Source organism: Anas platyrhynchos, chromosome 29 (genome assembly GCF_047663525.1).
Source record: "Anas platyrhynchos isolate ZD024472 breed Pekin duck chromosome 29, IASCAAS_PekinDuck_T2T, whole genome shotgun sequence".
NCBI classification, from domain to species: domain Eukaryota; kingdom Metazoa; phylum Chordata; class Aves; order Anseriformes; family Anatidae; genus Anas; species Anas platyrhynchos.
Window position 1 is genome coordinate 5,600,667 of NC_092615.1, and position 26,987 is coordinate 5,627,653.

The 26,987-nt window shown below is 44.7% G+C and overlaps 1 protein-coding gene across 13 annotated transcripts in view; it reads left to right on the forward strand.

Moving 5' to 3' along the window:
* Positions 1 to 13,482: 13,482 nt before the first annotated feature.
* The window catches only part of RFX2 (regulatory factor X2), a 62,231-nt gene continuing 48,726 nt past the window's right edge, over positions 13,483 to 26,987 (forward strand). For 6 of the 13 annotated variants that reach the window (XM_038169120.2, XM_038169132.2, XM_072029376.1 and 3 more), the window contains exon 1: positions 13,483 to 13,640. The gene's annotated coding sequence lies outside the window, so the exon portion shown is untranslated. Of the gene's footprint in view, positions 13,700 to 26,987 lie in introns of all 13 variants that reach the window. The other 7 variants (XM_038169122.2, XM_038169128.2, XM_038169126.2 and 4 more) reach the window with 6 other exon arrangements.

Below are 26,987 nucleotides of genomic sequence, written 5' to 3' on the forward strand. Positions count from 1 at the left end.
TTTTTTTTTTTTTTTTTTTTTTTTTTTCTTCCCTGCAGAGCCATTCCCACTGCTACAGGGTGGGGAGGATGCGGCTGGGCTCCTGCCAGCAGAGCAGGGACACAGCTGGGGCTGCAGCCGGGGAGCGGTGCTGCTGCCGCCAAGCCAGGCCTGGAGCCCCACATCGCGAGGCCCAGGGGCTGTTCCTCTCCCTGCCCCTGCAAGCTCATCTGCTCCACGCGTGGCCTGGCCAAGCCCTCATATGGCCATGTTTCAATCCACACGTGGATTTACTCTGGAAAGCAAGGACACAGATGGCATCCGGGGAGTTGGCACGATCAGTGAGCTCAGAGGACCGCCAACCCTCCCACCCCAGTCATGCCCCAGTCATTAGGTAGCACCTTCTGTGCCGACGAGGGGCAGATTGTTCTCAAAGACCCAAAAAAAGATTCAGTGGCACAGCCCAAAGGTTAACTGATGGGGCAGGAGCAGCCAGTTCTATTTTTGGTAATGCCCTGAGCCAACAAGTGACCTTAGGCAAGTGGTTTTTTTTTGCTTGTTTATCAGAGCAAGGTTGCAACACTACCGAGGTAGATGTCAGTGTGTCTGCAAAACCCTCATCAGTCCCGGGGCCAAAGGGGACCACGCTGCTTGCTGGAAAAGGACCAGAGGAGAGCAAAGCACATGATGCAGAAACACAGGTGGTGCTCACGCATCTGTCATGAGGAGAAGAGCGACCATCCTGGCTGCTTGTAGAGGGTCAGCTCCTCCCTTGTACACAGGAGCAAGCTCTTGTGTACACGAACTGTTAGTGCTGACTGCCCTAGCCTTTTCTAAATAAAGATGAAGTAGTTGAGCTTGAACTCCTGGGGTGGTGAACTCACCAGAGCAACTGCACCCTTTGTCAAGTATCACCTTTGCTGGTTCTCTATATACAATTCATTAACTCAAGCAAGTCCCAGGGTTCTCGTTTTCCCAGGCAACCAAAGCAGGTTGGCCCAAGGAACGCTGGAAGGAAGCCCGAGCAGTGCAGAATCACTCACCCGAGGCGAACTTCTGCACTGGCTGGCTAGGCCAGGCTGGAAGCTTTTTGCAGGCAGCACTTCATTAGATCACCAGCACGAGCCTGATCTCACTGAGTTTTCACGCCATGAAAATTCAGGATGAATTGTATATGAATTATAAGTAAAGCAGACCTAACAATTTAAATTAATTGTTTAAATGATCTGTCCAAATTAGAGCATATACAGAGTTTTCCAAATTAATGAAGCTGTGAAATGCTAGCAAGGAGTTCTAATTTTAGTTTGACACAGATTGAAGAAGTATCACATCTGGTGTCCTGCCCAAAACAGATCCCAAAGCATGAGAGATCATGAGGGAAAGAGGAGGAGTTCTTGGCTGCAGTCTGACTGTGGAACAAACTTCTAGAAGACACCAGGCAAATACAGGGTATTCAAGAAATATTAAAAAAAAAAAAAAAAAAGTAAAAATGATAAAACAAACGCAACACAGCAAACTGTTTCCCTTTGAACTAGTCTTTCCATTACTGTGTTGCTCTTAAAAGTGACACCAGAAGATTGTGGGAGGAGAGGAGATGGCTGCAAGTTAAGAAGCCTCAAGTTCTGTTAATAATACAGGATCAACTAAGATGGAGCATGACGCCAACAAGGACAGAGGTGTCTCTCACAAGATGAGAGAGGTAAGATAAAAGCCTTAACGAAGTCCAGGATAAACACAGACCGGGCCACTGGTACTTCACGTTTGTGCATGTCAGGTCACCCAGCTTCGGTTACAAACCTGTTTCCTGTGACCTACAGAAAGTCATTCTGCTTCCTGGAAGAATGCAATAAATTCAGTTTGCAGATTCTTTCCTATTCTAACCAAAGAAACATCTCTTAATACAGCTGTAAACACAGAGAGAGAGGGTGGAAATAAGCTCCTTACTTAGCTAAATCATTCCCCATAAGGAATAAGTCGTATCTGCCCACTTACATGACCTAAGACAGTTTACACAACTTATCACTTTCATCACCCTCCCAGTTCATCCCTGGCATTGGATCTGTAAACTATTCTGGGCTAGCATTCCTCCAATAAAGTTCAGTTATTTCCAACTCCAGGGTTACTTGTAGCAAGTGACTTAACCCAAAGTCTAGTTGCACCTCAGGTTAATGACTTCAAAGATAACACGGGGGATGGGGGGGGAGTGGTGAGCAGCCAATGCACCATTTCATCAATTTCCACAAGAAGGGTGACGTGGGAAGAATGAATGCACTGAGAAAATAAGGCAGTAAATAAGCAGTCACAAGGAAGCGAGGGAGCCAGAAGAGTTTGTTTATAGCACCAGCATTTCTGAACTCAACAACTCATGTCATCTTTCCCACCAACGACTTGTAGCATCTTCCTGGTCATTTGAAAAGGGTCTACAGCAAACAGGCGTAGGCCTCTCTGGAGGAAAAAATAAAATAAAACTCACTAAAATCCCAAATTAAGGTGTGGATCCATACCCAAAGCTGTCACCAATCAACATAACTTCAACAGAGTCACAGAGTCTTCACCAGGACACCAGCTGATATGTCCTTTCTTTAGCTGATTCAGTAAAGCCAGTCTGCAAGGTGACCCTTCTACAGTTCTGTTCTCATAAATAAAACTGTAGCAAACAGTATACCTCAAATACCTTTTTATTATTTAATACTAATTAAAACCCTCACTCTAGTGGGCCTATGAAGCAATACGGTATAGGTTAAAGCTGTCCACTGTTTTATACAACACATAAACAATAGCATATTGCATACACGTTTATGAAGCATGAAAGGCAGTGCAAGATTAGAATTTCTAGCCTATATAGTCATTTCATTTGATGCTTGACATCACTTCTCTCTAGAAATCTTGTCTATGTCCCCTGAACACTCAAAATTAATATTAGGATGTTATTTGTGCCCACCACAGGTGATTCCACTTTTTCTAGAGGATTTAATGCAAAAGTAAATGCTTCAGAAGTTAAGTGTAGAAGAGTGGAGACGTTTCCAGCATTTCAGGGGAGGAAAAAAAAAAAAAAAAAAAAAAAAAAAAGCAGCTGCATTTCAGGAACTTCAGTAAAGAATTACATCTTCTTTCTCACTACTGTAGGATAAAAACAGCAGGCTTGCTTCATGATTACCCAGTCAAGGGACTTTGTTGCAATGGTATCACAATGTTTACCAGGCATGTCTAGTCCAAAGCAGAACAAGGCTGCACCTCATCTGTCCTCACCATTTAAACAGTGTTGTAACCAAGAAAAAGGATTAAAGCATGATTACTGTAAGACACAGAAACATGCTCTCTCACTTGATTACAGCAGAGACCAGATATCATACTGTGTGCTTTGAGGCAACATGAACAAGAAAAACTGCTGATGATGAATTGACCTTACTTGTAGTATAATGCAAGACCTATGCCTCTATAATAGTCTTAAATGTTAATAATCCATAGGGCTACTTAGTAATTTTTTAAATTTATTTTTTAAAAAACAAACTCCCTCTAGTAAAACAAACAAACAAACAAAACTAACTTACCCATATAAACAAGTTGAATCTTTCTGGTTAATATTTAGTTTCTAAATTTCAACTTTTTCACAACTCAGGAGGGAAGAAGTGACCCGAAATATTCACAGGATAAGCAGATGGGAAACAGTTGTCCTACCATGGCTTGGTTTTCAGAATAATTCAACCCGAACAAGCAAGTTACACTACATCACGTGAGAACAGCCTTTCATTCTCTGCCCTAATGCTGGTCCTCCTTAAAGGGTAGCTAGCTGGGCCTAAAATGCTACAGCAGCACAATTCCCAACAACATATTTTTATTTTTTTTTTATTGAAGAAAACTCCCGCTCAATGGTCTAATCCAGGAAATCATTCTATAGCAGCTGGAACAGTTCTTACCTCTCATTGCCCCCTTTTACCTGAGGTGCTGCAGTTCACAGCATCATAGCTCAGACTCACTTTGCTGCCAGTCTGGGCTACAAATCCAGGCTGCACATGGAGTAGCAGTGCAAAAAAGCAGCCATACCTTTCTATTGGCACTGCTGCACAGATGACAGCTTTTGGAGAGGTGGAATAGAAAAATGAGGAGGATGGATACAACAAAGTTCACTACAGCTTGTTTGCCAAAGCCTTAAAGAGTCAGCTACACCTCATTTATGTACAACTGAAGTCACTTGCTGCTATCCTTTCAGCAGGCCGCCACCACCACAGAAACCCAACAACCCTTCCCACCTACACGAGAGCAGATCACACCTCTCTGGGACCCAGCAGATCAAGGAGCAAAGAGCTCAGACCAGGCCACTACCCACTGTCGCACGGCTGCTGGCTCTTAGTCCTGTTGATTTGCTGGTGCATAAATGTTTGCTATATCATTCCAGACAAAAGCAACTGATATGGTTTAAGTAGTTTAACTAGCTTGTTGTCGTGGTTTAACCTGGCCGGCAGCTAAACACCACGCAGCCGTTCGCTCACCCTCCCCCCTCCCTCTCTGGGACGGGGAAGAGAAATGGAAAGTGAAGCCCATGAGTTGAGATAAAGACAGTTTAATAAGACAGGAAAATAATAATAACAAAATAATAATAACAATAATAACAATAATAATAATATGGTGATAATAGGGAAATAATAATGATATGTACAAACAAGTGATGCACAATGCAATTGCTCACCACTTGCTGACCGATGCCCAGCCTAACCCCGAGCAGTCCGGCCCCCTCCCCCCGGCTAGCCACCCCTATATATTGTTTAGCATGACGTTAGATGGTATGGAATACCCCTTTGGCTAGTTTGGGTCACCTGTCCTGGGTCTGTCCCCTCCCAGCTCTTACTGCACCCCCAGCCTGCCCGTTGGCAGGACAGAGCAAAAGGCTGAGATGTCCTTGGCTTAGTATAAGCACTGCTCTGCAACAATTAAAGCATCGGGGTGTTATCAGAACTCTTCTCATCCTAAGCCAAAACACAGCATTCCACCAGCTACTAGGAAGAAAATTAATTCTGTTCTAACTGAAACCAGGACACTTGTCTAAATTAAAGCAGCTGATTTTGTCTGGTAATAGTTTTGGTGATCATTTCTCAACTTCACAACTGGTAACATTCATCTCCAAAATACATGAGAAGGCAATGCAAATTTATGGCAGTAATCTTTCCAGCAGCGCATCTGTGTCAGGAAAGCATATAAACTTAGTGTAAAACACAGAAGGAGGTGGTTTGGACTAATGACTGGTTTTGCACAGCTGTAGACTGGGCAGCAATCACACGTTATTCTGCCAGGAGAGAGGTGGGAAAAATAACCCTGCCTGTTAGGATACAACAAACTGATGCAGGTGTAACATCTTCAACCAGAAGTTGTCCATTACTAATATTAAGCTAGGAAAAAAAAAAAAAAAAAAAGAAAAAAAAAAAGTTAAAAAAAAGAAAAAAAAAAGTTAAAAAAAAAAGAAAAAAGTAAAAGCCCAGACATTTATTATTATTATTATTAATTATTTTGCCAGCATATCTGCATTAAAGCAAGGAAGGCATTTTTAGAAACAACAGTAGTAACAGCTTGGGGGTAGGAATTTTTCTGTTTTGTTCTTGCGGTTTCTTTTTCTACAGTCACAGTGAACACTGCTGCACTGACTAAACACGGAAATATAAACTATATCCTCATAGGCCTCAGCCTCTAACAGAGCACCTTTCCTTGTTGATTCCTCTGTCTCCTGGGTGAGGAAGTTGTCAACACACTCCAGCAACTACCTGGACTGCTTATGCCCTGCTTCCCAGCCTACCCCTCCTACAAAGCCTGTAGCCCTCCATTGCACCACTGCAGCCATGGGAGCCATCCCACACACCTCTGTGATCCCAGCAAGGCTGTGGCCTTGCAACCACACACATCTCTAACTCACCTCATTTATTTCCCATGTTTCCTGCATTTCTGTACAGGCACCCCAGCGTGTTGACTTTCTAGAAGGAATTTGGGGAATTTCTCTATGTAAGTGCCTTTCAGGCACTTCCTTCCTTACCTGCAGGTGCTGGAGGTAACCCTACCTATGCCCTGTTTTGTTGATTTTATGTTCCATCCCTGTCATATCACCCCACACCCTTTGCTCAGCGACCCTGTACACTATTCCCTCCCAGGGCTGCTGGTTTCTCCCTCCTGACCTGCTTGTGATTATGTAAGAAGCAGGGAGAGTAATTTAAACTCAATGCAACAGAAAGGAAGTTCTGTATTTTACAGAAGGGAACTTCTCTGTTCCATTGAAATCTTGTGCCAGGACTGTTCAGGCACTGAGTTATTACACAAACATTGCCTCCATACAGAAGCTGTGTTGACACAAGCTATATTGATTTACTTATATCAATATGACAGTCTTTGGTAACATCGAAGTTGTGGACACATCCTCTCCTAGTTCCTGCAAGCCGAGGAGGCGCTGCTCCCTGCTGGATACACCCACATTTGTCATGGCTGTATGCACTGCTTTTTCCATGACAGTACACAGTGTTTTTTTTCCCCCAAAATTTCTAGACAGCTATGGCCAAACCAAGCAGATAAAACCCCAGATAAAACCAAGCAGATAAACCCTGGATAAATGCTTAGTCCTTTAATTGTACAAAAAGGAAATTTATGTAGTCAGAGAGCACTTGGTTTTCTAGCTGTGCTGAAAAAAAGCAACTATTAGGGTGAAGACACAAAGTTGAGACTAGTAACCTGCTCAAAGAGTACAGCCCAAGTCCACAGGCTCAAGCAGTGAGACATGAAGCCTGCATTTCTTGAGGCTTGCAGTCATTCAGACCGATGTCCTCACTCCAAGCAGATCACAATGCTAACAGGTATACCAGGCACTTCACACTGCCTCCTGCTTTGCTGCACTCTGCATTTTGCTGCAGGCTGTTGTGACACTTGCTGCCACCCAAAGGAGACGCAAGAAGGGCAAGAGAAGGGCTGAATGCCCTTTGTTTCATCTCCAGGGCTTGCCTGTTCTCTCTAAATTTAGATGAGGCTGAAAGGAAAGCAGCAATGCTCTGCTGTGCTTACATGACGGGACTGTGCCTGTAACGTTAGAATAATTGCAGCCCTGAATTCACTTTACTGCTGCAGAAATGTGAAGGCAGAGTGTGCTAGCAAAAGAGGACGTACTCTATGGTGCCATTGGGAAATTCCAGTATGGCCTTGGAACAGCAACAGTAAACAGATTGCTCCTTTTAAATCCAGCCAAAGGCACTGAAGAAAGTTGTGATCAGACCAGCAGCACATTCAGAAATGCATGAGGTAGAAGACAACATTCCTAGGGCTATGATTTTAGCGGGCACTCATCCAATGTGCTGCAGTGCTTGACAGATGTGGCAGCTCCGTGCAGGAAAAGCCACTGTTTCAGTTTGCTGTTAGTTGTTCCAAGGGGTTTTCTTGGGAGTAGCTGGTATAGAGACCTACTCTGTTCTCAAGTGTCCCTTCTGAGCAGCAACCTGCCTACAAAAATAGAACGTATCCCGTCTGCATAACAATTGAAAATCATTGTTAGTTTAAATTGTATCACTAATGTATTTAAAAAAAAATTAAATCTATTATCTCTGTTCAGACAATCCCCAGGGAAGTAGTCACTGCACCAAGCCTGTCTGAATTTAAGAAATGTTTAGACTGTGCACTTAAGTCTTGTGGTCTAAAATTTTGGGTAGACTTGTGCAGTGCCAGGAGTTGGACTCGATGATCCTTATGGGTCCCTTCCAACTTGGGATATTCTATGATTCTTAGTTTGCACTGGATGATGCTGTTTATGCTTTGATAAAATGGACAGAAGGAGCCACCAGTTCAAGACACCTTGTATTTTACATCAGATGCACTGAGATCACTCAGCAGTAAAATCTGACATTGACAGGCGTGAACTTGACACAGGAAGCTTTCAGACAGTAAGGTGCTGTGTGGGTTGGTGCCTATATAAAAACAAGGATTCTCTTCATGAGAACTGGCTGAACACAGGCAAACATTTTTTAAGGGAAAAAAAAAAAAAAAAAAAAAAGACAATAAAAAAGATTTTTGCTTTGTTTTTAGTCTTCTGAGAAAGTTTTCATTTTATCGGCAAAACAATTCAAGGCAATAATTTAATTTAAAGTTTCATTATCAGCCACCAAAACTACATTTTTTTTCACATATAAGCATGAAATTTCAAAGGATCCCATTCCCCTTGCAGGTAAGACAATTTTTTTGTTAAACTTTCTTTTTAGTCAAATCAATTCAGACAGGTCCTCTGAGCAGTGATTATGAAATGGGATTTAACTGTGTTACAGCTGCCCTCCTGTGGGTAGGAGCTATTATAACTGCAGCAAGCACAGCACCTCGCAAACCAGACTCATTTTTTTGCTTTCTTTCCCAACAGCTTCCTTAAAAGCAGACTGCTTCTACCAGATCCACCCTGGTGCTACACAGGCTGAAATGAAAGCTCGGAGATTTGGCTTATGCAGCAGGTGCAAGAAATGAGGAAAAATTAATTCCAGTGACCAGCTCGACACAACAAATGACAGACAGGTCCTAATTAAAAATAACAACCCTGTGATTACCACCCAGGTTCCCAGATGGGAGCTGGATGACTTCCAGGGTTTCAGGTACTTTATCAAAGGTTGTAGTCTGGACGTTAGAAAGCATTTCAGGATATTTCTGGCAGGAGTTCATATAATAATGGACACTTCTAAAACCGTAAGAGTATTTCAGAACATGGTTTACATTTGTTTTGCGGAGGCACAGATGCCACGCAAGAGGCAAAGCAGAGAACAATCCTGCCCTAAAAACTAAAGCAATAACAGATCTGTGACACCATGTTGCAGGCAATGCTGGACTGTGAAGGACTGTGTGCGCTTGTGAAGGATTTCATTAAGCTCTTAATAAATTTGAGCAATGATCTGAAATAAGCCTGATTCAATTCAACACGACCAAATGCATAGCACTGTGCTTATGCTGGAATAAGTGACCACATAACTGCAGGATGAAAAACATCTACTTACATAGCCCTTCTGTAGGAGAGAGCTGGATTTTTCTTACAGAATATATATATATATTTTTTTAATTTAGAAAACAAGAGATTTGGGGGAGAAAAGAGAGCAATCTTCAGACACATTGGAAGGTGCTATAAAGAAAAGATATAAATGGTTCCCATTTCCAGTGTGAACAGAACAACGGGGAGGAACTTGAACAGCAACAAGTGAGATTTAGACTGGAGATGGGGAGGGGAACCTGCCCAGCTGTAAAGACAGTTAAAGTTTAAATACCATGGCTAAGGAAAGATTGGGCTCACCACCATTAAGAAACCTTAAGAGTAGGTAAGGTTTAAAAACCTGTCAGGTAAAACAAGAGTAAAGTATGTCCTGCCTTTGGTGATGTTTATGTGTATTAAATGACTTCTCATAAACTATTCCCATCTCTATTTTCTATTTCACTGTTATTAAGCAATGACACCTTCATGCGAAATTTTCTATTTTTAAATAACCTTGGCTTAAGGACTACAATCCATTAAAAGACTAATTTTTCTTTGGAATTTCTGAACATTTTATCCAGCATGTCTCTGGAGCTCACACATACGACTCAGTTCTGGGAATTTTTCCCGTATAACTCATGGCAACCTCCTCAAAACTAACCCCAAATCTGTGGACAGATCAAATTTTAATCAGCAAGCCTTCCTCGTTCCTCCAATATCTAGTCTCTGATTTATATTACCTCACTCTCTATTTCTCTCTCACCCTTTTCCAGTAACCCTTTTCCTGGTAAGTTAGGTAAGAAAACAAATAATCCTGTGGGTTTGAAGCTGACTGTGTTATTGGAATCTCCATGGGTACAAATTCCACACACTTCCTTGGCTTAGGTTGTGACATACTTTTCAAAAAACGTTACAGCAAACTTCATCATAAAACCTCTTTGTTCCATGTCAATATGGTGATTCTCTTCATTCCTGTTGAAATACCTGCTGGGGATTTTTCTAAGCCATTGAAAAATGCATTGAAAATGAGATTCTGCTGGGTTTTGCTAAGGGAAAGAAAACAAAACAAAAAACAAACAAACAAAAAAAAAACCACAAACGTTTTCCATAAAGCTTTATTAAAAATGCTGCTTTCCTTGGCAGCACCTGCTTTCCAGAACCATTCAGAGAACAGAGACTGACCAACTTTACACGTATCACTTTTCATTATGCAGGACTTACTGCCAGAATTAAAATAGGATAGGAAGTAGGGAGCAGAGTGCCTCCCTCTCCTCTTGAAAGCTCCTGTGAATAAAATAAGACTTATGGCCACCTCAGGTCTGTACCAGACCCCTTGGACTTTTAGACTGGAAAGAAGTGCCTGGGATGCAGAACTGGGTGAACGCTGTGTGGACCGGGCCAGCTCTGAAGCAGTTAGGTTGACGTGTGCTCCAGCTGCAGTTACCTTCAACAAGTGGCAGGAAACATCCCTACTTCTTTTTAAATCTCTGCCTTCGTTAATAATTTATTCTTTAGGAGCAAAACTATACTTAACAGAGTCATGGCCAGTATCATCATCCTCATCATCCTCCTTTTGTTGCCAAGAGAAACCTTTTAGGTTTTGAAAAATGGAACCATTTAAATTTTCAAATACAGTTAAAGTTGTTGCTTATTACAATGCAAGGTGACAATGATTAAAAGCTTCACATTAGTAGTGATACCAGTGTTTCCTTCAACCTCTTTCGCAGGGACAGACACAAAACTCAGCCTGCATGAAATGACAGAAAACCAGAGAATTTGGCTCTCTTTGCAAATTGACTGGGATGAGATGGGTTAGTGGGAGCTGGGGTTCTTACAACTAGTCAATATTTGTTTCCTAGGGAGTTGGTTTAAGTACCTGGAAAAGTTTGCACACAATGATTAGCTTTTATAGGAATCTGTATCCAGAGGACCATTCCCACCCAGGAGGGACAGAATTTGTGATGTGCACTACCAAACAGTCTTTTTCTTCCCCCAAGATGAAGGAATAAAGCTCACCATCATGGACAGATTTTAGTCTATGCATTCAGGATACCTGCCACTGTGCCAGAGGCAAGAACTTCGTGTCAAGATTAAAATATAAGCTTAAGGCTATATATACCCTTGTTCATATAGCAAACTCTTTTGAGTCTCTCTCATTTTTCTCCTCTGTGCTTCACGCTAGGAAGGGATTTTATCAAAACCCCACCTGATAAATTCTGCTGCATTTCCAGGCTGAATTGTTTCCAGGAATGCAAAGCGGTTATTCTTGCTGATAACACCTATTAATGTAGAGGAGACATTCATTTATCGGAAGATAGAGTAGAAGTGAGGTAGCTGCTGCTTTTGCAATTCTCTGCATCCACAGACTGTAGTTTAGGTTTTGTTTCCCTCACCACCAACAATGTAAAAATATCAGTTTCATCTTCCAACCTTGCACAGCTACTGGTGTGGTACGTGTTTTCCCCCAGTGTAGTATCCCAAAGCCCTGCAATGCCAGTCACATGCAAATATATATCCAAGCACTCAGGATTCTATAAATTTACCTACTCAACACAGACCCAATTAGCTGTTCCTCAGTTCACTTCAGCCAGTAGATGTCTCCTCAACACCCTCTCTGGCTCCATGTGCTGGCTTGGCTCACCAGAAAATTCCTGCTACAGCAGGAAAGAGTTAGAGCCAAGCATTTTGTAGACTGTTTCTTAGCTGGTTCCCTAAAACCAGTGACTAACACTCCATCAAGAAACATTTGTTGTTAAATCAGATAACTCAGTGTTGTGTGACAATTTATACTGCTCCTACTCTTATCCACTACATCCCCCAAGCGGAAGTTCAAACACACTGTCTGTTATTCCACCCTCAGCAGAAGTGCAGCCGGTTCTGGGGTGAGAAGTGGAAGCTGTGTTACTGCATGCAGTGATGCTGCACAACAATTTGCTTTTATTCATAAAGAATTTGCATTAAAACAGGATTCCTGATCCCTGTCTACATCAGCTGCCTGTACACCACTCCAGTCTCTAATCCTCTGTTTGTTGTTTGTGACTTCATGATCGGTCTCTATGGGAACGGTTTTGATGTCATGGAGAATTATTAGTTGGAGAAACAAGCAGCAGAAGCTAATGAACTCTTCGGAAACAAAGAACCTGTTTACATGCAAATGTCGCTGGGTGGAAAGGGGCAAGGAAACAGAAATGGAGCTAGTAGAGGAGTCTGCTTCCAGAGATTTTTGCCAGTTACCCATGAGCCAACAGGAACTTTTTAATATTTAATATAGGAAAAATAACTTTGTTATTGTTGTTATTTAATAAAGAATGTGGAGCTCACAGGCTCACTGATTTGTGTGAGGCGTCCAGACACAACCACGATTCAAACCATGAGCTATCCGTTCCTCATGCCACACAAGTCCTCATGCTGTCCTCGCTACTCACCTTCCTCACATGTCCCCACGGCCATGCATGAGGCAGAGGACCTTTGCTACTGCCCTGACATGACAGAGACGGGCCTGTGCCCACCCCCAGACCCTCTTCAACAGGCCCCTTCCTCCAGAAGAGCCCTTCACTGCCCACTGCCTCCAACCTGAGCTCTCACCTCCTCTTGTGCCCACTGGTCCCTGTCACACCTCACCCCTGCTCCACCAGCCCCTTTCAGGGTCCCTTTCCTCCCCCTGCACCTCCCTTCTCCGTCACCCACCTCTCCCCGTCCCCATCCAAGGCGTCCTCGCTGCTCTCAGCCCCTCGCTGCCTCATCCCACCTCCTCTGTCCTCAGTCACCTCAGTGCCCGATGTGTCCCCACCACCTCGCCCCCATCTTGTCCCTGCCACCTCAGTCCTGTCGCTCCACTGGCCTCTCTTAGCCCTGGTTAGGACAACCAGTCACCTCAGCCCCATCTTGTCCCTGTCACCCACTAACCTCCTTCACAACCACTGTCCACAAACCAGTGCCCATCTTGCCTATCACCTCAGCCTCATTTTGTCCCCATCACGTCAGTGTCCCCTCTTTGTCTCTACTCTTCTCCCCACCATCTCAATCCATTTGCCCCCACTCGCGTTAAACTCACATCATCCTCACTACCTCCTCCTCCAGCTTGTCCCCATTGCCTCATCCCCATCTTGTCCCCACCACCCCAATGCCCCCAACTTCTCCCTGTCACCCCAGCGCACCCCCTTCTCCCTGCCACCTCAGCCCTGTCACTCTTCGCACCAGTTGTCCTCAGTCATCTGTGTCCCCCCTTTTGTCCACTCTCGCCCGCTTGCCTCAACCCTGCACCATCCTCACTCCTCCCCTCATCTTGTCCCCATCACCCCAGTGCCCCCATCTCGTCCCCAGCGCCCCCATCTCGTCCTCCCCTCCCCCCGCTCCCGCCGAAGCGCTAAAGCGCGCGCCAACTCTCTGCCCCTCCCCCTCCCCCTTCCCATTGGCCAACCCCCATCAAATCCCCGCCCTCCCTTTGACCGACAGGCCTCTCCGCCAACCAATGGGCGCTGCCGCGCTGTGTACCCCTCCCTGCCCCCCCCCCCCCCTCCGCGGGCGGGGTTGGGCCGTGACGTGCTGGGAGGGGGGGGGGGAGGAGGGTAGCAACAGTTGCCTCGAGACCCGGCGCGAGGCGCCATAGTGACCGTAGCCCTGGCGACTGTTCCCTGCCAACGGCAGCGCCGCGCAGCCCCGGCGGCCCGAGGGCGGCGGAGCCCGGCGGGGAGGGCACGAGGTGAGCGGGGCCGCGGGGAGGACCGGGCCGGACCGGCCCCGAGTGGGGGTGTCCCGCCGGTAAGGGGGGAGCGGAGCGGTGTGATGGGGGGGGGGGTTAGGGCATGGCTGCGGGGGCTGGGGGGCGGCTGTGGGGATCCCCGGTCCGCACGCTGGCAGCGAGCCGCGGGGCCGCGGGGGTCGGTCCCCAGAGGGTCCCCAGGGAGGAGCAGGGAACAGGCAGGGCGGCTCGGGGAAGTTCCGGGAGGAGGCCCCGCTGTGGCTCCCGGTGCCTCCCCAGCAGTCCCCAGCACACCCCGGTGCCCCCCGGTCTCCCCACGGTGCTCCCCGGTTCCCTCCGGTCTCTCCCCGGGCTCCCCCCTGTTCCCTCCGGTGCTCTCCGGGCTCCTCCCGGTCTCCCCCCGGTGCTCCCCCCCCGGTGTCCCGCTGCCTCCCCCCGGTCCCGGCTGCCTCGGAGGAGTCGGCGCGGAGCCTTCGCTGCGCTCGGGCGGTCCCAACTTGCAGCCGTTTCACCGCTTTTCTTCCCCCCAAAAAATCCCCCTGGTGCCAGCCCCGGCGTTCGGCCGGGAGAGAACCGAGCCCGACCTCCGGCTCCTGCCCTCCTCCGGACGCGGGGCCTCGGTTCCCGGGAGGCAAGCACGCTGCCACCCCGGCCGCTTCCCCTGTGGCGCTGGGCTGGTGCCTGCCTCAAGCAAGGAGTTCCTGCAGTTTGACCAAATCTTTCCGTTCTTTGACTTAGATACAAAACGAATCTTTTTTTTTTTTTTTTTTTTTTTTTGAAGGGGGATTGCTTTTGAACCAGTTTCAGAGATCTTAGTCAAGGCTTTTCTCATCTGTTTCTGCCCAAGCTTTCCAACTTTCTATCTGCTACAAATCATTTGAGAATTCGCAATCCCTGGTCTGGGAGGGGAAACGACTTCAGTCAAAACGTAAAACTTTGTCTCCTCTGAAACTGGGGTTCATTCTGTGCCTCCACTCAGATGGGCTTTGCTTCAGTTGGTTTAAGTTGAATTTGCTCTGGTCTTGGGTTTTCAAGAACTATTTTCAAGTTCTTTGCCTAGTGAAAGGCTGCTGGTGTGTGGGGGAGGCATCTCAGAAGGCTTTTCTCATGGTTGTCTGCTTGAAGATGGCTTGGGTTGGCCAAAGCCAAGGCTCCTGTCCCTCTCTTTGAGGAAGCCTAGGATAGGCAAAGTGAGATGTCTGACCTCCAGATGGCCAAAGGCAGGTGAGGAAAAACCGTGCTCATGGGACCAAATTGTGGTGGTGGATGCCTGACAGCAGGGCTGGCATGTGGTGGGTCCCACAGTGGTACCCCCTGTTTCATTTTGTAAATCGTTTTTAAAAAGAAGAAAAAGAAAAAGCTGGTTCTTGCCATCTCGGTATTGCTGTACCAAGGGACCTGAGATTTGTTTGAATTCTGTGGGGCATTTTGCGTTTGCCTTTTGGTGTATAATGTTGTGGGTGTGCTCTGTTTTTTGGTTTAAGTCTTTAGAGCTCAGGTTCTCAAAGCTGTACCTGTAGCAGCAGTGTTTGAAAATGCTCATCTTTTCAAAGGGAAGCTGGAATTCTCGTGTATTTGCAAGATCTTGGCCCGATGGCTGAAAACACGCAAAAGCAAGTGAGGGTTGACAGCTGGAATTTCTTTGTCCCTACTTGCTTTCTGCAAAATGGGAACAATACCACTGAATTCAGAGGTGGTGATAAGGAGCATCCAGTGCTACAGAGGAATGCAAGAGCCAGGTCTGTCAAATTTCACATGGGACTCCCACAGGCAGTCCCTGCTTTGCATTTCCCTGCTGTGCCATTTGCATCTCATGAATTCCTCTCATAGTACCATGTCCCTGTGCTGCGGCCCTGCCTTCCAGCTCTGTTCCCTGTGGAAAGGCCCAGTATAGAGCGCAAAATCCCAAAGCTGGGCTGCAGCCTTACCCCGTGATCTGCCTTCTCAAAGAGTATTTTGTGTGTTTGTCACTTAAATTTGTATGTCAGGTGTGTAGATTGAGGCTTATCCTTGTGAGGTGGCTTGGCACAACATACCCTGTTGAGTCGCCTGCAGAGGGGAAGGAGGGGAAGGGGGCTCCTGTGCCAAGGCTTGAGGCTGAGCAAGGTCCTCAGAGTCAGTATTAAATCACGTGTTACACGCGTATCTGTGTGTACATCTGAAATGCACTTACTCTATCCTTTTGCCTGTGTAAATAGGAAATTGTAATTTTGGGCTGTAATTCATGAAGACATGAACAGGTATTGCCTCCAATGATGTCAACAGCTGTTGTGTGTCCTTTGTCTCTGTTGGTAAATTAGGAATCACAGAATGGTTGGAAGGGACCTCAAAGCCCACCCTGTCCCACCCCTGCCATGGACATGACCTCCCCAGCAGCCCAGGCTGCCCCCAGCCCCATCCAGCCTGGCCTTGAGCACTGCCAGGGATGGGGCACCCACAGCTCCTCGGGGCAGCCTCAGCCAGGGCCTCACCACCCTCAGGGGGAAGAATTTCTTCCTTCTATCTGATCTAAATCTCCCCTCTTTTCATTTCAAGCCACCCCCCCTTGTTCTATCCCTACACCCCGTGACACAGAGTCCCTCCCCATCTCTCCTGCAGCCCCTTTAGGTGATGGCAGGCTGCTGTGAGGTCTCCCCAGAGCCTTCTCTCTTCATCCTGTCCTCACAGCAGGGGTGATCCAGCCCCTAAGCATCCCCATGGCCTCCTCTGGACCTGCTCCAACAGGTCCAGCTCTTATGGTTTTTCAGTTAAGTGTATTCATTGCCACTAAAAGTTACTTCTGCACTTGTTATTTCTCTACCTTTTTGTGACAAAAATGTCTTCAGAGCTGACATCAATTTAGAGCTTCAGTCAACGGTTAATAAGCGTTGCTTTTCCTAGCTCTGTCAAAATAAAATAGATGGCGCCAGTCATTGTCTTTAAATAGTCTCGTACTTGTAACACCTCGGAGCATAGACAGCTGTTAAGTTTAATCAGAACATGGTTTTGCTTTTAATATGAGCCTATAACCAAAGCCCATGTATTGCATCCTTGCCTGTTTCCCTTGTTCGGTTTTAGCACTTGAAATTGAAGCGTACTCGTGGTGTGCAGAGTCACAGAACGGGGAGGGCAGTGCTGATTCAACAGGCTTATCTTAACACCCACCTTCTGGGCCAGAGCTTCTATTTAAACCATCATCTGTCCCCCCCCCAGTCTCTCCCATGCAACAAACGCCAGCACGGTTATGGCTGGGCCGGCAGCCAGCTGGAGCAACGCCGCGTCCTGACTGTGTGCCCTGGGAGAAGAGCACAGGCACGCAGCCCCCAACTCCGGGGCTGTGCCGCTGGGACTTGGAGCACACATGGGGCTTCTTCCTGCGAGCTGTGCCCTGAGAGGAGGTGCTTTGGTTTGTTTGTGCTGGCTGATCTCTATCCCTGCGTTCAAATGTTCACAAACCTGCCTTATTATCTAAGAATGTGCTGGCTTTCTTCTGTCAGGCCATCTTTGCCTAACTAGCATGTGAACTAATTATGCCAACTATATGCAAATGGACAACAAGAAAAATCTTCAGCACAAGCCACGTACTTCTTAATACACTGAACAAAGAGGAATTCTCTTGTACAGGGCACTACCTGCAGTTAATCACTTCTTGCATCACAGAAAACATAGAGGCAGTTACTCAACGCACATTGTACACAAACCATTTCCAGTCAGGGAATCGAGGGAGAAGAACCGACACCTTCAGCCTTGGGTCATCTGTTTATGAAAGATTGCTGTCTTTGTGATTCACCCAGCTAAAGCAAGGACTAGAAAAGTTAAAATTTGCATATTTCAGCCAACTTTTTAGAATAACATTTGGCTGCGTGTAGACATGTGGTTTCATGTCAATGACTGAAAGTCTTCTTCTTCCAATGACCTTCGTGCTTGCTTATGACCCGAGGGGTACGGCAGCTTCTGTCTAGCACTACGTTTACAAGAATTCTGAAGTGCAAGAGGAGCGAGCCTCTTCCCAAACTTTATGACTGGTTTTGTTTTTGTTAATCTGGTGTTCTACAGGATTTAAGAGCTGTAGAAGTGCCAAATGAAGGCATTTCAAAAGTAATTTAAAGGCAATTGCTGGGTATGTTTTCTTTTTTCAAAATGAGATTTCTACTAAGAAATTAAGAATTTCTTTATCTGAGTTTAACAAATGGCTTAGAAGTCTCAGCATAGTATGAAGGTGTCATAGTGACAGGGCTTTGAATGAGATTAGCAACTGAAGGTTGCAGTTGCTTTCAAAGAAACAGGGGTTACAGGATGCCGTGCCAGCGAGGACTTTATATAAGCAAATACAAAAAAGAATCAGCTTATTTCTTTCCTTGTCCCAAATCAATACTTTGCTGAAGGAAATCCTCAGCATGGGAGGAAAAATCGTACCAACTGGCCATACCCTGCACCAACATGTCGTTTTGGTGGTTGGCGTTGTAAGTGTCCAGTCTCCACAAATCGTTCCTTCTGTTCAAGGTGGTTCCTCTCTTCCTTCGTATGCAGGGCTGCTGGCCTGCATGAGGACAAATGACAGCACGCCATGAAGATCATCAGTATGTCCCTGCCTTCCGTGGCTCAGCGATAACTTAGCCCAACTTCTTTGGTCTGCCTGTTCTTTACAAAGCTTCTAGTCCTTACACAGAAAATACTAGAAGACAGGTAGGAATCACCAGAGGGGAGGAAGGGCCAACGCCTGACACCTTCCCCATGCTTTCAGGGGAAGCGGAGAGACTCCTGGCCAGTCGTGAGCAGAAGCAGAGCAAAACCAGGAGACAGGGATGCTTCTGTAGGCGCCGCTGCCCAGGGGCTGTCCTGCTGGCCCGGCTGCTGCACAGCTTTCTGTTGCTTGCTGCATCCATGCTGAGAGGTTTTTTGTTTTGTTTTGTTTTTCTACTCCTGAGAGGCAACAGCAGTAGTGGCTCCTGGCGTCACAAACAGTGGTGTTTGCTGAGGGAAACTGTATTTTCCTCTTCTCTTTTAGAGAAGAGATTCATGGTTACAGTTTCTCCTGTGCACCTTTGGAGTGAGTGTTTTTCCCTTCCTGTTGGAGCTGAACATGTGTCTGTGCACTGACAGGCATGCTGCAAATCCACGTCTCCTCGGCTGGCTCTCCAGAGCTGTGTTTTTTTAAGTGACCAGCTTGTCTGGAAGTGCTAGGGTGAAATCAACACCAATCCTATGTGGTGATGCATCCATTGTTCAGGAGTATTGCCTGTGAAGCACTGGGATCATGTGGCTGGTGGGTCTTCGAGGTTAATGCAAGTGGAGGCCCCCTGTGAACTGAGCACGTAATTAAGGGTGCTCCTTCTTTTGGAGATGTCAGTAGTGAAGACTGACAAGAAACATCCAGAAAGAGGGGAAAAAGGAAAAAGTGCAGGTGGAATGATTATAAGCAAGCAACCAAAGAGTAATGAGCAATTTCCTCTATCTGCCCTCTGGTTAGTCATTTTTAGGTTGTTCTTTAGTATTAGCTTAAGATCCCATTGCTGCCATGACAACCCTGCAACTATTCAGCATAGTTTCTGACTAAACACATACAGCTGGTCAAGCATCCAACTTGTTTGGGGAATTGCATTGGTTATTTTATTTCTTCTAATACCTTTTGGAGGGTATCTTGGATGCTGGGAGTGCAACATGCTTTAGAAAAAGGAACCTCATGGAGACAGGTAATACCCCAAACTGTGCAAGAGAAGGCAAGAGTTTAGTAACATTCTGAGTGTAACCTCCCTGCTCTGTGCTAGGATATCTTTCTTCTTTCTCTTCCCTCCCACCCTGAGTGGTCTGGAAGGTACAGCCAAAACTCAATATGAAATCCAGCTTTGGGATGTGAAACACTGGGGCAGATGTGGGTAAGTGCAAATGGACCAGTTCCCTGTAATTTATCTTCAGTCTTTGCATTTAAACAAAACATTTTATGTGATGTTTAACCTTCTGCCCTCATCCCCCAGAAGAACATGAAATGTGGATCTTTTCAAATAGTCATGACCTTAAATGACCAATCATGGGAGGAAATCTTTCTTTCATAATACAGATCATAAGGGAAATATTGGCTTCTGGTCACCCAGTTGATCTTCAGAGCTTACCTCTTCCTAGCAAGTATTTATTCCTTTTAATGTGGTAGATGCTTGGCATTGTTCAGAAGACTTGCACTCACCAGAGAAGTGAAATCTTTCACCCAGGTCTTAAAACTCTTGAAGAAAGAGTGACCTGTCCTCCATGGTTGTTTGAACTCAGAATGCAGCTTTCTCTCTATTAATAACCTTCCATAAAACTGTAAGTGCAAAATTTGCCCTCCGTGTTCTAGGCGCCACTTCTCTTACCTTCACTTGCTGAGGCTAACAACTTGCAGCACCATGACTGCAGCTGGGCATCATACAAGTAGAGGCTGTTCCTGCTTGTGGCTTAGCCCAGAGGTCTTTTGGAGTAATGTTCCTCCTCGAGGGAAAACGTCTCCTATATCTTCCATGAGATTGCGCCCGACACCTTGAACAGATAACATTTATCAGATAGGAGCCGCTGGGTGGTCGGGGCTTCTGCTTGCAGCACTGACACACACGCATTGACATTTTGGAGTATTGTCTGGTATGCTGCAAACACGAGACAATTGTGTAAGGTAAGGAGTTCAAAGACAGATAATTTCTGTTTCAAGTTATACAGGGGCACCAAAAGTGCTTTTTGATTATTGCCACTGCTGGTTTTGACATTTTCATTCTTCCTAATCTAGCTGTTGCATAGAACTTAAAGAAAACACTTTTTTTTTTTTTTTTTCCTAAATAATAATAAAAAAGTGGATTCAACATTTCTGTAGCGTCTAATAAACTGTGTTCTCAGAATTTCGGTATCCAGGTAAACCTCAGAGTTGGCCTACAATGTAATCTGGCTCAAGGTAGAGGCACAAAGGAAATGTAGCTTCTTTCAGATTTCTTCTCTAATATCAATTAAAAATCATTAGTGTTTGAGCTGCTGAAGTGCCAGGAACCCCAGTGTAAACTGCGAATACATTGTCTGGAGTGCTGCAAGAGGTGCAGCGGGGTCGGTCACTGCTCCTAAGTGCTGATACAAGCAGAGGAAATATCGTTTTATGAAAAGATGGGGGTTAAGGATTTCGTGCTGGCAGCATGCTCTGGTCGCAGCAACCTCCTGCTGCAGCCCCTGTCCAAGACATTCCAGTGCTGTGCCTCATCTGCTGCCTGCTGCGTAATCCTTCTGCTTGTTGGGGGAACGGCTGTAGCCACAGCTTTTGGTTACCAGGGAAAAGCCCAATGTGTCTTCAAGTGCTGGCCTGCAGAATGTGGAGGATCTTTAGGGTCGCTGAGACGCAGAACCCTGCCAGATATCTGCTCCGCCAAGAGCAAATGCCCTCCCTTACCTGTGGGGTGGAAACACAGACAAAGGAGCCGTGGTGTCGGTGCTTAATAAACTGCAGACCCTGGTTTTGGAGTTGATTTTTTGGGAGCTGGTATTTCTGGTTCTTAATGCTCCCCTGGGGACACTAGAGTGAGGGCCAGGCAATGCCCTTCTGCTCGTTCCATCGTCTGCTGCCCCGGGTTACAGGGCAGGGGGGCAAGTCTCTCAAATGCAAGCTGAGGACCCGTTAGTTCTCTGCATGTTTCCTGGCTGCAAACACCTGGAAAAACACTCTGTACCTTACTGTAATGTTTAGGAGTTTTTAAATCCTCTACTGTTGCCCTGCAGGGAAGAGTGCTTTGACTTTAGTTCCACAGGTCTTCATAGCTCGTGTGTAAGAAGTGCTAATCGTCTCTACCTTAATGAGGACTGAAGGGAACTTTAATATCAAACTATCTGAGGGCATGTCTGTCAACAAAATCTCTCCATGTGTTCATTCAGACACTGGAGCTATATTTGTATGTCTATGTGTGGAGATCTATTTAAAAATATGTATACAAACATATGTATAAACTACAGCATAGCTCCAAAATAAGCTACACTGAAGGGTGCTGCTTCCATGTTTCTGATGCATCTCCTTGCCTCGAGACTTGGTCCAATGGCTTTCCATGGGAGCCCTGTGCCCCCTGGGGCTTCCTGTGCTGTCTGTGGGGCATGAATTTCATCTCTGATCAAGCAGCTCCCGGCTGCTGCTCCCAGCTCTTCATCTACTGCTGCTGCTGAGTCTGTGTGGGAAACTCTGCTTCGATTGCTCTGCTTTCATTTCCATTTTGCGTTAGGGAAAAAATTCAACACCTGTGTTTTTCTGGGAGCCAGAAAGTTGAGATGAATTGTCTTGGAAGAATTAATATTTATTTATAGAGTGCTTTGAAATCCTCAAATGATAGCTGCTTTAGTTGCTGATCAAAATCAAACAAACATGCATTGTTTCAATGGTGCCATTATTACTTTGCTTCATGCCCTTTCAGGATATTTTGTGCAGAAACCCTTGCCTTTGCTATGAGGACACTGAGAGCAGAGGAGTGACCTCACCTGGCTGTGGCTGCTCCGTGTCCTCCTTCGAGAAGTGCTTGGTGCCATTGCTGCCTTTTTGTCTCCCCTTGTTTGCATGGGAGCTGCTGTCCACAAGAAGCACCTGCTTGGAAGCTGCAACTCCCCACTTTGTTCTTCCATTGTCAGAGGGCTGGAGATGTTGCAGGGTTCTATCTGGTAAAGATGCTGAAACCACACTTAGAGCCATGTTTCAGTCTTGAAAACTCAGAGGGCAGGACAGGAGAGAACTTAAAAATTCCTTAATTTGAGAGATGCTTCTGGAGAGCAGAGTGATTGGGCAAGTTTTTCCTCAAGTGACTCTAGTATTATGATTCTCCAGCTTGTTTTATAATCCAAGTAAGCATATTTTGTAGAATGCATTCAAAAAGTAAACTTATAGACAGAAATATTTGTGAGCATGATCTACAGAAGAGCTAAAACTCTGGTATATGCTGCTCAGTTTGCAGTATCTGATGCGAAACATGAGAGTTTCTGTGAAACTCCCTCTCTTTGCACATTTCAAGAGATGATTTATGTTGGGGATTGAATTTTTACAGCTGTACTCTAACCTTTTGTCCTTAAAACTCAAGCTCTTTTCCTAAGTACCACCAAATAACTAAATCAGTACATCATACATTGCAATTCTTATTCATGTTCCCTGAAGAATTACCTAATACTTTGGTGATGAGTCTCTTATTAGTCTATTATTAAGGAATTTTTGTCATAGCTTTAATTTTGGCAGCTACTTGGTGAACTTACATTCTGATGTTGGATGACAAAATGTTTTGTGGTGTGAATGCATCTTCCCAGTTTCTAACTGTTTTCTTCATATATGAGGATTGAATTGTGTGATTAGCCTGAACGTTGCGTGATGCTTCTGTTGGAGAAAAGTAAATTGTGTATGGATGTATTTCTACTTTACACTACTGGCTTGTAGCCATCCTAGGCTCATAGTGAATTGAGAGATGGTAAGAACTGGTAGCCTGTTGCCTTTATGAAATAATTTTCATACCTTTTTTCTTAGGTCTATTAAAATTAGTAGCTTGTACCAGAAAATTCAGAAAAGAGTTGAGCCTACTGTTTTTTCCTGGAAGCATCATCTTCCCCCAAATCAGCAGTAGCATGTGCTGATGAATGGAAAATTCAGGAGCAGTTAGAGAAGGTACGAAGTAATAGGTGGGTCTAACAATGTCATAACAAAGGATTTCAGTTTAAAGTCTGCCCTACACTCTGCCCTGCAGAAATCTTAGTCGGCTGGGTACAATGCACTGACTGTGCTATTCCTCTGAGAAAACAGTGTGTTGAAAACCTCCTTTGGAAATTGAACTAATCTCTGTGTTGGTGCAGTTTCATGAGTTTGCAACAACAGTGAGTGTTTTCTTACTGCAGAAGCACAAACAAAGCTCTTGCTGGGACGCACGTGTGTGTGCTCTCGCAGAACTGGAGATCAAGGCTGCAGACATGATTTTGTTGTTGTTCTTTGCAAATGGCTTCAAGCATCATTGCTGCAATTGTATCTAAGACAGACACAACAACGTCTTTTGTGAACTTCAGACAAACTGCTTGTGGTATTCTTTTGAGTTATTTGAATTGTGCCTTTGAGAGAGCCTTCAAAAGATTCATGTCAATGTTGGCCGTTCAGTTAGCTAACTTATTTGGTGTGTAGCTATTGTTGGAGGAAAAAAAGTAAATCAATGTGCATTACAGTTTGCATTAGTTCTACTGGAGTGCTTTTTGCTTCAGCAGTTTAAGTGCAGATGTAGAGAGACGTTGGTGTCTTTTTTTTCCCTCCAGCTGCAGTAAGTAGAACTCCACAAAGAAAATCGTCATACTTGATTTAAATATATATATGCTGTTAATATCTTTATTGGATGTATTTCTCTGACATATAGCACTGAACTAATAAATCCATTCGGTTCTGACTTAATAATGCTAAACAAGAACAGAAGCTGAGCTTCCTGTTTCAGAAGGCTGAACCTGGAAATTCAGAATTAACAAAATGTACTTTTTTTTTTTTGCCTTTGAAATAGGCAGATGGGATCATGTAACAACACTTGCTAAAGTTTATTTTGACTGAAGTCTGATGTCAAGTAGCATCCCGAGCAAATATTTAAGAATAAAATACCATATTGCTGACTTCCAACTCTGTTGCTGTTAGTTTAAACTAACTATGGGTATAAAATCCCTCGTATTGGCATGGATTCTGTTAGCAGAATAGTAATTGTTTGTATATGGTATCTGAAACCAGTGGTGTTTTCTGCTATTGCATTAATGGAAAGCCTGTTTTGACATCTTCCCCTTAGCTCACTGACTAAACTGTCTAGATTTGGAATTCCGTCTGGCTGCAGCAAAGAAACTCTTCTCTCTCTCTTCACCACCCAAATCTCTTCTCAATAAATAAATGAGCCACAACAGGTTAATTGCCTTTTTAAGGGCGCAAATTATCCTGCATTTAAAATTGGCAGTGCAATGGTCCTTACTGGCTACCTGCCTCACCGAGGCTCTCCAAGAGGTATTGAAAGCTTTTTGAAAATGTTTCAAGTTGTTTGAAGCACGTTTGTCTTGTAAATACCGTGGGATCATAGCCCACGAGAGACCTACGAGTCAGGGAGTACAAAAGGGTCTAGTATGGATGTTGTAGAAACCCCAGCCCTATGCTTTGAGTAACAGAATAAATGAGTTTCATCCGTCGGTGCTAAAAACCATCAACAGTTAATGCTCCTCAACCTGTCCTCTCTGCCTTTCCTAAGTGTTTCTAAGTCCCCCCCCCCCCCCCCCCCTTTGTCTTGTTGGGGATGAAAGCTGCAAATAGGAAGAATATGGGGAGATTAGTGTTACCACATACCGTCTAGTTTGCTTTTTAAAGACTGGTTTTATGCAATTCAGTTAATGATAGAAAAAATGGTGGAGAGCAGTAATGGGTCAATAGCTAAACGATTCATAATTTAAAAAGAAAAAAAGTAAATGCTCAATACCACTGGAAGATGTGAATGCTGACTGATCCCTCTGATGCTTTTTAAGCTGCACAGCTTAGACAGGAGAATCAGTCTGAGGTGATTTAATCAAGCCACCTGTGCAATCTCTCCTATTGAAAAAATCCATTGAAAGCTTACCAGCCCCCACAGAGGAGCAGGATCTTGACTCCTAATGTCTCAAACTGATCTCCTTCTCCATTTAATGACAAATCTTCATTGTTCCTTGCAGTAGAACAGGGGGAGAGTTGCCACTGAGTACTCAGAGCAATTCACTATTTTCTGCCACTTTTTTTTTTAAGCAAAAAACAAGAGCAAAACCAGCATGAGTGAGTGCTTCAGGCAGCTCTGGAAGATGCTTCAGACCGCACTGTTCAGTTTGTGCTTCTGTAGGCTTTGGTTTCCAGGTGCTGCAGCTCAGACAGCATATTTGCACCTCCCTTATTGTTTCAGGAGGAAAGGAGCTACTCCTGCTTTATCAAGTTTTGATACAAAAGTCTCCTAAGCTGTGATGTCTGCAAGGGAGACTGACCTTGCTTACAACAATAACAAGTTTCATTAATCCTTGAACTGTTAACTAGGCTCTTTGTGTGAATTTGTAAACGTGGCTAACTGAGGGAGCTCCACCTTCCTTCAGGAGCTCTGATTCCTCCCCCACAATGGCCATCTCATTCCTTTGTTTTAAGAATAAAAATCTGGGGGGCTTCCTGACAGGGGACCAAGAACATTCTGGCTCTTGGTTAGGTGGCTGCTGGTGAGGTGCACGTGGATGTTTGGTGGCACAGGAGGGACCCTCAGCCAACTCTGGGCATCTCTCACCACTTAAACTGAGCCTGAGCAAACAAGCACAGCAGGCTGTCACCATTTGAAACATCCATTAAATAAGAACAAGGAGATGTCCCAACCACTGTGTCTTGTGGGCAGTAACTTGCCTTTGTCAGGTCGATCCAATGCACCATGCATTCTTCCAGGAGAAGATGGTGATGCTCATGGTATTGTTTCTCACTCTGCTTTTTTGCCTTTTTTTTTTTCTCCTTTGTACAGTGCTGTTAGTATTTTTGACTGAAAAAGTATTCCTAGAAAACTTCTCTTTGCAAATGTTGCTGCGGTTTTTTTTTTGTTTGTTTGTTTTTTTTTTTGTTTTTTTTTTTTTTTTTGTTTTGCTATGCTAATTCTTTGGCCTTAGGAGGGTAGTTACTCTGCTCTCAGAGCTGACAGCTTTCCTTTCTAGAGGAGATAGATGTGTTTTTCCACCCTTGCCTAATTTAGATGCTATTGATAGTTTAAAGAATATTATTTTGCAGAGTAATTAGTTACTTGCATTAGACTCCAAATGAATAAACTATTCCATGCTTCCATCTGCAAATTGCAAAACTGTTATGTGAAGTTTACTGTTACAGAGCTATAGGGACTCCAATTTAATTTTCATTTAATCAGTTCATTTTATGGAGGAAAATTTATATCAAATCTGGCAGCCCTTTTAATAGGTATGTTTCAGAAATGAAATAATGGCTGCTTGTGGTTCCAAATGTGCTGTGACATTAGAATTTTTTTCTTTAAAAAAAGCCATTATTGCTTCTCTTAATTGTGAAATGGGCAGTCATTGTATGTAAAGAAATTTGTTTTAGCTTTAAAAGGTTTTGTCATCCTCTGCTGCAGGCCACTGTTGTTGCTTACAAGTGCCACCCCAGCCCTGAAAATGTCTCATAATTTGAAAAACAAACATTTTCTGTCTGGCTTCTATTAAAACATTTAGCCTGAAAACCTGAATGAGGCTAGTGACATAAATCGGTAGGATGCTCTCGGTTAAGGCAGATCCTACTTTCTTGGTTTTGTTATATATGGAGTGGTAATTCGTGTCGAGAAGATGGTTGATATTAATAAAGAAGGGGGAGATGTGGGAGTGTGGCCATGGGCGTCGGCAAGCCCC